Source organism: Rhinopithecus bieti, unplaced genomic scaffold (assembly GCF_001698545.2).
Source record: "Rhinopithecus bieti isolate Rb0 unplaced genomic scaffold, ASM169854v2 scaffold_1063, whole genome shotgun sequence".
Lineage (NCBI taxonomy): Eukaryota > Metazoa > Chordata > Mammalia > Primates > Cercopithecidae > Rhinopithecus > Rhinopithecus bieti.
In genome coordinates this window covers 43859-55919 of record NW_016803245.1, presented here as the reverse complement: position 1 = coordinate 55919, position 12061 = coordinate 43859, and the positions used below count along the sequence as shown (strand labels likewise).

Below are 12061 nucleotides of genomic sequence, written 5' to 3'. Positions count from 1 at the left end.
GAGAACAGGTAGGAGGGAGGCAGAAAGTGGATTGGAGGGGCAAAAGGAGATCTCTGCACACATGCTGATGCTATACAAATCTAGAATTTATTTGTTCTCATTATTATATTCACTTATGGTAACAGGTGTTTACAAATCAGAGTAGTAGCTTTATAAACATGCATTAGACAAGATCCTTATAGGAATTAAATTTTAAGTCATTTTTTAAATAATGGGGAAAAGACCCTAGCTTAAAATCTATGCTCTGTAAGAAAAAACATCTTTTCTAACTATTAATATATGAGAGCTAGATAGATATTCCCAGGTCTTGTTATGTCTAGGTGCCTCCCTCCAAAAGGCTGTATCAGGGCCTTCATCTCAGTGCTTACTATGGTCATTCATTAAATCATCTTTCAACAAATATTTATTGAGTGTCTCAAATGGTCTAGGTATTGTGCTAGGCTTTAGGTAAAAGGAGTAAGTGAAACAGACATAATCCTTGCCTTCTTGAAACTTATGATTTAGTAGGTGAGTTGAATGATATAGACAAAGCTTTAACTAGTTTTGTAAGTCTGCATTCACAGAGGTAATAAAGAGCAACAGATTCACATGACCACTGAGTGTCCAAATACAATGTTTAAACATGAAAATTAGAGAGTTTACAGAGCAGCCGTTGAGGTACAGAAAAGTCACAGAGTTTTAAGCAGCATATTTTTTCTTTCCTGAAAGAAAGATCTTAAACTTAAATTTAAAGCTGGCCAGTTCTGGAAAAGCTTATTCAAATATTGTTTGTAAGATGAGGCAGAGGTGGCTACCAGAATCTAGAAAGTGCTGTCCAATATAGAAGCCAAATATTAATAACTGTCTACAATAATGGAAATATTATATTCTGCACTGTCCAAAATAGTAGACACTAGTTATGGTGGCTGTTAAGTTCTTAAAATGTTGCTAATGTGGCTGAGGAACTGAATTTTAAATTTTATTTAATTTTATTCATTTAGAATAATGAATAAAATTAATTATTTTAATTTTTTAAAATTAAAAAATTAATTGGTAAAGAACAGTGCAAATCTAGAACAAGGTGTACTAACTGAGACTTGCTGAGCACAAGTTGCTTCATTTAACCTCATTTCCTTTTGACAGGATTAATAGCAGGGTCAATAATTTACTCATACAATATCATGTGTCCTGCAGGGTATGAAATAGAAATCAAAGATAGCCTAAGGAAAGTAAGTGTTGGCAAGGAGGTGGAGACATTGGAACCCTTGAGCATTGCAGGTATAAATGTAAAATGGCTTGGTTGTTGTGGAAAATGGTATATGATAACTCTACAAAAAATTAAACATAGAGTTATCATATGACCCAGCAAATTCATTTCTGGGTATATACCCCAAAATGAAAGCAGGGACTCTAAGAGATATTTGTACACTCATGTTCATAGCAGCATTAGTCACAATAACCAAAGGGTGGAAGCAACCTAAGTGTCCATTGACAGGTGCATGGATAAACAAAATCTAGTATATACATACAATGAGATATCACTCAGCCTTAGAAAGGAAGGAAATTCTGACACATGCTCCATATAGCATGGATAAACATTAAAGACATAATGCCAAGTGAAATAAGCCAGTCACAGAAGGACAAATATTGTATGAGTCCACTTATGTGAGGTAGTATGTAAGCAGTCACATTCATTAAGGCAGAAAGTAAAATGATGGAATCTAGCAATTTCACTACTGGGTATACATCCAAAGGAAATGAAATCAGTGTGATGAGATTTCTGCACGTCCATGTTCATTGCTGCATTTTACAAGAGCCAAGACATAGAATCAACATAAGTGTTCAACAGTGAATGAATGGATAAAGAAAATGTGATATATATACACACAATGGGGTACTTTCAGCCTTACAAAAGAAGGAAATCCTGTCATTGCGACAACATGAATGAACCTGGAGGACATTATGTTAAGTGAAATAAGCCAGGCACAGAAAACAAATACCACATGATGACATTTACATCTGGGATCTAAAACATTGAACTCATAGAAGCAGAAGTAGAATTGTGGTTATCAAGGACTGACAGAGATGTTAGTAAAGAAAAAAAGTAGAATGGTGGTTGCTAATGGTAAGAGGGAGGAGAGACTAGGGAGTTAGTGTTTAACGGGTGCAAAGTTTTAGTTGGCAGGATAAGAACGTTCAGGATGGTGGTGTTGGTTACACCACAATGTGAATGTACCTGATTTAATGCCACTGTACACTTTAACATAGTTACAATGGTAAATTCTATGTTGTAAATATTTTATCACAACAATACAAGAAGTTTAAACATATTCTTTGTCTGCAAAGAGTTCTCGAACTAGCATGAAAAGAGAAATGGTAGTTGATACGCAATGACTATTTGACTGAGAGCCGTGAAGGAGTTGCACCTCAGAAGGGTGGCTGTGTTAGAGGACCTTCCAACCCTGGCATTCAATGGGTTTATGAGCTCTGTAAATCAGGAACGGCACTAGTGTGCAGGATGATGGCCGCGGCTGACAGACCTCCATGCAATGGCCACACCCCGCACCCAGTGCCAACTCTGCTTTATCTGAGCTTCACCCTAAGGTCCTTATCAGTCATCACCTCTGAAAACTCCAGACTGGAGGGGAGAGCTAAGGTTTCCAGAGAAATCTGTAAAACAAGAATAACCCAAGAATAAGCTGGGGTTCCAGCTGAGTGTGGGCAGATCAACTGCGGAAGATAATTTAGATTGGCCATACTCTAAACCCTGTCATCATGCGCCACCATGCCCAGCTAATTTTGTATTTTAGTAGTGACAGGGTTTCTCCATGTTGGTCAGGCTGGTCTTGAACTCCTGACCTCAGGTGACTCACCCGCCTCAGCCTCTCAAAGTGCTGGGATTACAGGCCTAAGCCACAGTGCCTGGCCTTTGCTTTTAATTTCATTGATAAAATACATTATTGCCTCCACATTTACCGGCATCTCTGCAACACTTTCCTAGTAGCTGGGACATCAGGCATGCACCACCACACTCAGCTAATTCTTTGATTTTTAGTAAAGATGAGATCTCCCTATGTTGCCCAGGCTGCTCTCCAACTCCCGGGTTCAAGTGATCCTCCTACCTTGGCCTCCCAAAGTGCTGGGTTTACAGGCTACCACACTCAGCTGAGATTAACATTTGGGGATCCATGAGGATGACTGCCTGAAAAAGTAAATTGCGGATGGGGAGGGAAGGGGAAGATTGCTGGGGATTATAAGTGGCATTTTGGACATGTTCAGCTTGGAGTTGTTTTCTCCTGTTACCAGGGACGAACTCTTTCTTCTATTTTACCCCAAATTTCCATTTGTGCATTGGATTGCACACCTGCTCGTCTACTCAAGAACACTGCTCCAGCATGTAACACATATTTTCGCTCCTGTATTATCCCTCTTTCCTTTCCTTTTGGTTCATGCTGGTGAGTGTACAAACATGTATAACTTCTAATTAAAAAAACAAACGAACGAACTGCTTTGACTATATGATTCCTTCCAGTTTCTACTGCATTTCTTTGTCTTCATCTGCCATTTTGATTCTTTCTGGGGTCACTCCAAATAGGCTTTGGTCATCCCCCACTAAAACTCTTCTTACCAAGCTCACCACTGACTTCCATGGGGCCAAGCCCATTGCTCAGTTTTGGGTCCTAATTTTACACACTGTAGCAGCATTTGAAAGTTAATCGTTCTTTCTTGCAACATTTTTTTCATTTGGCTTCTGGGAACATGTTCTCTCTTGGTTTATCTATTTCACTCATCAGAACTTCTCATTCTCTTTTTTTTGATTCTCTATCTTCCTAACCTCTGAACTTCGGAGCATGCCAGGACTCAGACTTCAGACATCCCCATTCTGTCTGCACACCATCTATAAGCTAAAGAACTCCAAATATATACCGCCATCCCAGACTCACCTAACCAACCACCTTTGTGACAACTTGACAACTCCAAACTGAAGGTGTCCAAAATGCCACTCTGAATCCCCAGCAATCTTCCCCTTTCTTCCCTATCCACAACTTAGACTCTTTTTCAGGCAGTCTTCTCCATGGATTCAAAGGTTAATCTCAGCTGAGCATGGTAACTGATGCCTGTTAACCCAGCACTTTGGGAGGCCAAGGTGGGAGGATCACTTGACCTAAGGAGTTGGAGACCAGCCCGGGCTAAAAATAAAAAATTTGCCAAGTGTGGTGGTGCATGCCTATAGTCCCAGCTACTCGGGGGGCTGAGGCAGGAGGATCACTTGAGCAGGGGAGGTCGAGGCTGCAGGGAGCCATGATCATGCCACTGCACTCACTGCAGCCTGGGCAACAGAGTGAGATTCTATCTCAAAAAAATAAAAATAAAAATAAAAAATAAAAATAAAAATAAAAATTAAAAAAAATAAAAATGTCATCAACAAGCACCCTCACATACACACCCAGGATAATGTTTTACCCAAATATCTGGGCACCCCATGGTCCAATAAATTTAACACATCAAATTAACCATCACAGCTTTCTAACTCGCTGGCCTCTTTTCATCTTTGTCCTTTAATCTATCCTCAGCAAAACAGTAGATTAAAAAAACAACCGGCCACATCATTTAACTTCTCTGTTAAACATTCTTCAGTCTTCCTATCTCAATCAATGTAAAATTTAAAGACTATCATGACTGCCAATGCCCTATATGCTCTATTCTCCACTCCTAGTCCCACCACCATAACTCTTCCTGGACTCTGTTTTGCCCATGCTGATATTTCTCCCAGAAGCCAAGCATGCTCCTGCCTCAGGGCCTTTACATCCACTGATTCCTAGGCTTGAAATGATCTTAATCCCAACAGCTGCATTGTTTTCTCCCTCAATGATTCTCCTATCACAGAGGGCTTTGCAAGATACCTTTTTAAAAAATATAACATACCTCATCCCCCTTATTTCACTTTCTTTTAAAATAAACTGTATTTTTTAGAATAGTTTTAGAGTTACAGAACAATTGCAAACGTAGTACAGAATTGCCATAGATTCCATTTCAGATTTCCCTATGATTACCATTTTACATTACATTCCTCACAACTAATTAATCAACCTTGATTCTTATTACTAATGAAAGTCCACACTTTATTTAGATTTCCTTAGTTTTTCCCCAAGTCCTTTTTCTGTCCCAGGATCCCATCCAGGATACCACATTACATTTTGTTTCACATCTCCTGAGTTTCTTCTAGGCTGCAGCAGTTTTTCAGACTTTCCTTATTTTAATTTTTTTGTAGAGACACCATCTCATTATGTTGGCCAGGCCAGGTCTCGAACTCCTAGCCTCAAGCAATCCTCTTGCTTCAGCCTCTCAAAGTGTTGGGATTACAGGCGACAGCCACAACGTCTGGACTGTACTTTCCTTACTTTTGATACCCTGACAACTTTGAGGAATATTGGTCCAGTATTTTGTAAGATGTCCCGCTATTGGAAGTTGTTTGATATTTTTCTCATTATGATACTGAGATTATGGTTTTCGGGGAGGGAGACCACACAGGTAATATGCCATATTCATCACATCATATTGACTACACGCCATCAATGTGAGTCATGATTGTTGACGTTGACTTAGAACATCTGGTTGGGGTAGTGTCTGTCGGCTTTCTCCATCGTAAAGCTACTCTTTTCCCCTTTCCACATTGTACTATTTTGGAGGAAGTCACTGTGCACAGCCTAGGGTAGATGATCTACATAAATTATTTGGAATTATTCTGTACAGGAGATTTGTCTCCTCTCCGCCTTTTATTTATTTATTTATCTATTTATATCAGTGTAGACTCATGGATATTTTTTACTTTGGTTTGTAATCCAGTACTACCTTGTTCAGTTCGTTGCTCAAAAGGTTCCATCTTTGGCAACTGGGAGCTCTTTCAGGTGGTTCCTGTGTTTAAACATCTCCCATCAAGGCAGGATTCGTTTATTTTTATTTTTTATTTTTTTTCTTCTCATTCAATTGAGGCAGCGTCTCATTCTGTCGCCCAGGCTGGAGTGCAGTGGCGCGATCTCGGCTCACTGCATCCTTGACCTCCCGGTCTCAAGAGATCCTCCCACCTTAGCCTCCCGAGTATCTGGGCTCACAGCGCGTGCCACCACGCCCAGTTAATTTTTTTTTTATTTTTTGTAGAGCTAGGCTTTCACCATATTGCTCTGGCTGGTCTCAAATTCCTGGGCTCAAGAGATCCTCCCCCTTGGCCTCCCAAAGTGTTTGGATTACGGGCGTGAGCTTTTTCCTTTCTTGAGTATCACTTCCTTACTTCTCAGCCTCAGCCTTGTTTTTCAAGGTGCTTTACCATCACCTGGCACAATCCACACTTTCTGTTTATCTCTCCCTGTTAAAGTGCTGGGACCTGGAGGGAGGGTCTTGGCAGTGTTTTTGAGCGCGGTGTTATCCTGGGAATACAAGGGTACGCTCAGTTGATATCCAGGGAATGACGAGCCCGGCGGGTGTTGAGGCCAACTGGAGATGGGTTGGCCGGCCGGGTTCTGGGAAGGCTGTGCTCTGCCTCTGTGTGACCGCAGGCTCCTCGCCCGCCTCCTCGAGGGTCCTGCGGATGCAGGACCTGCTGCAGCCTCTGCAGCCACACCCACGCTCAGAGACCGCTTCCACCGTCCTCGCCGCAGAAACGCAGCGGACTACAAATGTCACTGGCGCAGCGGGGATTCCCGGGGAAAGTCCATCGCACTCCCTGCCCTGGGGACCAGAGGATGAGCGGAGGAAGTGTCTTGGGCGGCTAACCTCCCACTCCCCGCGCCGGTCCGCGCCGCCCCCGGGAACGCCCCGGGGCTCGCGGGAGTGGCTGGGGCGAGTCCCCGGCTCCTGGCGGTCCCGAGCGCACGGACTCCGGGTGGGGCGGGAACCCGCGCTCCGTGAGCCGGCTGCTGTCGCGCCCCGGCGCTGTCATCCCGGGGCGGGGCCTGGTCCCCAGCTGTGGTAGCTTCCTAAGCGGCAGGGGCTGAGCCGGCGGCGCCCAGATGCGGCCGCGGCGGCGCGGAGCTCGGGCGGCCGTGGAGGAGCCCAGCCTTGGCCGCAGGAGGCGCCGGGAGCAGAGCCGCCGGCAGTCGCGCAACAGGTTTCCTTCCCTATCGCGGCGCCCACAGGGGACGCGCGCCCTGCGGGGAGAGAGCCTTCTCAGTTCGCGCTCTCTTTCCGGGTCCAGGTTTGTTTTTCTCTCCCTGAGCCCCCATTTCTCTTTCTGACCCCCCATTTCTCTTCCTGACTATTCCCCGTGTGCGGAGAGATCGGGGAGGCGGGCGGGCCGGGGCGGGGGCACTGTCTGGGCTCGGGACCCGCGGCTGTGCCTTAGTTGGGATTTTGGATCTGACGCAGGTCCTCACGCCGCCTCTGGGCACCTTCGGAAACACAGGATTGGGTTTCTCATATAAAGCGGAATGATTTTTTAAAAATTACTTTTAATTTCAGAGGCTGAGGGACTTAGGATTTAGTGCTTCACAGGAATTATTTTAGGGATACCTGTCGGTAGGCTGCCTTTATAAAGTGTCCACCTAAGACTACTTTTATTTTAAATCGAAAGACTGAAGTGTTTTTTTGTTATCACTTCTTCACTTCCTATTAGGGTGACTGTCAAAAACACCACAATGGGTGCTTCTTGACTTGAACTTGGCAATGTCACTCAGTAGCCAGGAAAGACGGAGAAATTGATAGAGCCTTGGAGCAGTCCCTTCGCAGCCCACGTAAGACTTTGTTTTAGAAAAACGGAGAGAAGTAGTGGCAATGCCTGCGAGAACCACGCCGTCCTGAGAGGGAATTCTGCCTTTTTCTAGACTCCGCTGACACCAGCTGAGATCTGTATTACTTCCTGTGGTTCTCACGCGCTTGTTTCAGCCGTTTCTCAGCAAAGGGAGGAGCTGTTATTTACAGGTATCCAAAAATGAGTCACAGGGCTGCTCTCTTAATTGTGAGACTTTGTTAATGAACTTTTGAAAAGCGAGGGTTGCTCTGTCTGTATTTAAAATGAGACTCTAGATGTGAAATGCCTGCCCTGCTGACCTGGGGCAGTGGTATGGGAAGTGACGATTGAGTTTTCAGTTTCCTAAGGCGCCTCATGTTACAACATGCCAGTAAAGGTCACTGGGTTGATCTAAGATAACCACTAAAATCATGTGCTTTGCCACAGAAGCCCAAGAGAAAATTAATTTCATTATTCAATGACCATTTTGCTATCATTTTCACTGAATGGTAAAAATGTATCATTTAATGTGGTGATTGTAAGTAACTCTCTAAAATCAAAATATTTCAGACAGTTTGTGTTTACTAAATTGGTGCCAAAACCACATGATGATTTTTGAAGCGGGTGGGTCCCAGCGGGAGCAGAGAAATTTAGAAGTTGAAGCTGACAGGCCCCACTGTGGTGGGTAGCAGCCCCTAGGAAGGGACTGCACACTGTCTCAACACGGTAGAAAAGGGAGCACCATCTCTACTGGAGCTGAGTTGAGCTGAATTCAGTCCCAAACAACAGTTAACAGGTACTTTCTCTGTGCCAGCCTCTCCCCTGAACCTTGCTTGTACAACCATGAATAATAGGATCCTGCCGACAAGGTGCTAGGGTAAATCTATACCCAGAGTGAAGTTTCTGTCCCAATATAACTCAATCTGCTGGGTTCCAGTGTATTTAAAGAGTAAACTCAGCAGATTACCATCCCTAGATCATTGTAGTTACCTTTAGTTAGCAGCGTGACTTTTAGGAAATGGTATGACTAATTAATAGGTTGTTTTGTTTTGTTTTTTTGAGACAGAGTCTTACTCTCTTGCCCCAGACAGGAGTGTAGTGGTGCAATCTTGGCTCACTGCAACCTCCTCCTCCTGCGTTCAAGCAATTCTCGTGTTTCAGCCTTCCAAGTAGCTGGGACTACAGGCACCCACCACAACACCCAGCTGATTTTTGTATTTTTAGTAGGGACAAGTTTGGCCCTGTTGGCCAGGCTGGTCTCGAACTGCTGACCTCGGGTGATCTGCTTGCCTTGGCCTTCCAAAGTGCTGGGATTGCAGATGTGAGCCACTATGCCCCGCCTAATACTTTATAAATTTGTAACACTATATTGAAGCAAGTTTTGATCATTGTTTTTGTAGTTCAAATCAATGTGTTTTAGCACATTATAGCCTTGTGAGCCAAAATGAATAAATCTACCATATCATGGTTTAGTGTTGCAGTTGAAATCTGCTGAGACAATTTTGAACTTGATGCCCAAGTATCAAGGTTTGCAAGTTTCCCCAGTTTGCTAAGATATCCAACTAATAAAGGCAACACTGCTAAATTTCAGACAACTTTACCTTAATTTCCAAACTTTATTCCTCCTTTGAGAGCCCTAAAGTTACTTTTTCTATGAGAAAGAAAGGGTTGAGTGTGTCATTCAGCATTGTACTCCCTGAACTCGTCCCAGGCTCGTCTCATAAGTGTTGGGAAGTGTTTATTGATGAAATAATGAACCTTCATGTAGGAGGATGAATTGGCAGGCAAGTGGAAGGCTCGGTGACCCAGCAGAAGGAACAGCACCCATAGAGAAGTGAAACAGCACTGGACATTCAGGAAACTCCAGCCTGTTTAGTGACAGCACAGAGCGAGGGCTGGGGAGACAGGAAGGGCCAGATCACAAAGGCCCCATGAGGGTTTATAGTACTGAGCCCTTTGAACAAGTGAATGATATTGTCAGGTATGTGTTTAAAAAATAATAACAAAAATTGGAATTTTAAAAATCTTAGATTAGATGACAGTGACATTGACTTTAGGGAGACACCTTGGAAACTGTTGTCATATTGCAGATGGGACATTAAAGAAGGCCTGAATCGAGCAGTGACAGTGCAGACGGGAAAAGAGGGAAGGGGCTGGTAGAAGTTTAATAGGTGGAACCCAGTCGGGTGTATATTTAGAAGTGGGCAATGAGGAGGTGGGAGAAGTTAAGATGACTCCCACATTTCTAATGAATGACTAGGATAAGAATATCCTGCTTAGTGGAATAATAGGTTTGGGCTAAAGGGTGGTGAGAAGCTCGCACAGTACTTGGCACATAATCAGTGCTCATTAGGATTTTTCAAATGAATGCCAGTAATAGCTAAAATTTATTGAGTGCTTATTATGGACCACACACTATCCTAGGCTCACTATGCGCATTAAGCCTTTTACTCCTCAGTACAATCCTGTGAGATAGGTACTCAAATTAACTGCTTTGACTGGTGAAGAAAGTGCAGTGTTAGTAACTGACAGAGCCAGAAATGGATCCCAAGCACTTGGTTCCATGGCTTGCATTCTGAAGCACTCTGCTGTGATGTGCTATCTTGATGGATGAATCAATGAGGATTTGGACTTTGTGGTAAGCTCAGGTTGAAGTCACTTTCCTGCCCCTAATAATTCTTCCTTATCCCAAGAATGGCCTTGATGCATAAGATGGGCCCTCAGTGTCCCTACTGTGCTACATGACATCCCACCCCCAACCTTCACTCCAAGAAATACCTGATTCATCTAGGAAGAAACCTGGAATAATCAGACATTTTTATCCTGGGAATTGAAACGTCTTAATGGAGACTCACAGTGTCTGAAGGTTCCAAGTGCTTCAGTCATTGCGTCTCCAGAGCTGCCTTGGTTACCACCCATCCTAAACACTGAATGCTCAACTTTTCGTATTTCTCAGATGCACTCAATGTTTTGTTGCTAAGATCTTCCATAGGGAAGCAGAAAGGCTAGCAAGGGAGGTATTAATCTACAGAACAGGGTCAAATGGTGGAAGAACCACTAACAAATGCAGACAGGTACAAAACAACTCCAGATCTTAATTCCTGACTTGTGATCTGCCTTCCGAATCCAATTTTGTTCTAATTTTACCTTGAAGCAGGTGCCTTACCTGCCTCTAACTTCCAGAATCTTATTAAGTGAGGCTGGGCCTGCTGTGTCTCCTGTCCTCTTGATTTTGGCTTGGCAAAATAATTAAAGTATCTTGCATTCAGAACTTGCTTTCTATTTGGGGCACCTGGGTGCATTATTTAGTCTGAACAGCAGTATTTTGACCAACAGCCCTGTCCACCTGCCCCCTGCCTCCCAAAAAAATGATCCCAACACTTAACTGTTCTCATTGTTTGATGATTCAACCTACCCTGACTTGGATTAATATCCTGATTTTTGTTCAGCAATCAGGGACTAACAATTGATCTAGGAAGAAACTGGAACAATCAGACCTTTTCTCCTGGGAATTTACATTTTAATGGAGACTGTCTGAAGGTTCCTAGAGCTTAAACCATTGTGTCCACAAAGCTGCCTTGGTTATCTTTTCCTCAAAGACCTCTACTTTGGACCACGTAAGGTTTAAAACGCCCAGTTAATGTTGTACCCAAACTGAATCAGCAAACTCACTTATTGAAGCTTTAAAATGTTCAAATGTCCACTTTGGGAGGCTGAGGTAGGAGGATCGCTTGAGCCTGGGGGCAGCAGCAGGGGCAGGGGAGAATGTTGACATATCTAAAACTTGAAGTTTTAAAATATGTTCTCCACACATGAATCACATGAATTGAATGTTTTGTTCAGCATTTCTTCAGATTGATTGGGAAATCAGCATATTTATAGTTGCCCATGAAATGTGAGTGACATGAAGCCTTGCAGGGTAATAGAGCCCACATGTCTGCCCCTTGGTCTGAGCTTTTATGTGCCTGCCTATAATTCATTCAGTGCTCAGATCACAAGAAAGGGAAGGGTTTTGGTTAATATTTCATGTGGGTTTGTCTTGGCTGTTCAATTCAACTGTGGTTTCCCTGAGAGAAGAGAATAGCTAGAGTTGGGGGCTCTGTTAAGCCACCTCTAAGACTCCTCCCAGTTCTAATAACCATTCTGTGACTTTTACTAATAATGAAACCATCTGTCAGAGTAAGCCATTTCTTGGCACTCCTTCTGAGTTTACGGATACCAGGCATTATCTATGTATTTCATTCAACTTCTTTGTAAGGCTCCGTAATTTGGTAATTTTTAGAGTGATGTAGTTTTAGAATTGGTAATTTTCAGTTGCCCTTCTTGAGCTAATTAAATGTGTTTTAAAATTTAATCAAT

The 12061-nt window shown here is 43.2% G+C and overlaps 1 protein-coding gene across 4 annotated transcripts in view; it reads left to right on the top strand.

Moving 5' to 3' along the window:
• Positions 1-12061, top strand: part of STX11 (syntaxin 11) — a 52277-nt gene that overhangs the window by 7599 nt on the left and 32617 nt on the right. The window contains exons 1-2 of one of the 4 annotated variants that reach the window (XM_017870795.1): positions 6656-7171; positions 7589-7893. The exons of 2 other annotated variants lie outside the window; for them this stretch is intronic. The gene's annotated coding sequence lies outside the window, so the exon portion shown is untranslated. Of the gene's footprint in view, positions 1-6655; positions 7172-7588; positions 7894-12061 lie in introns of those variants that run through there. One more of the 4 variants, XM_017870789.1, reaches the window with a different exon arrangement.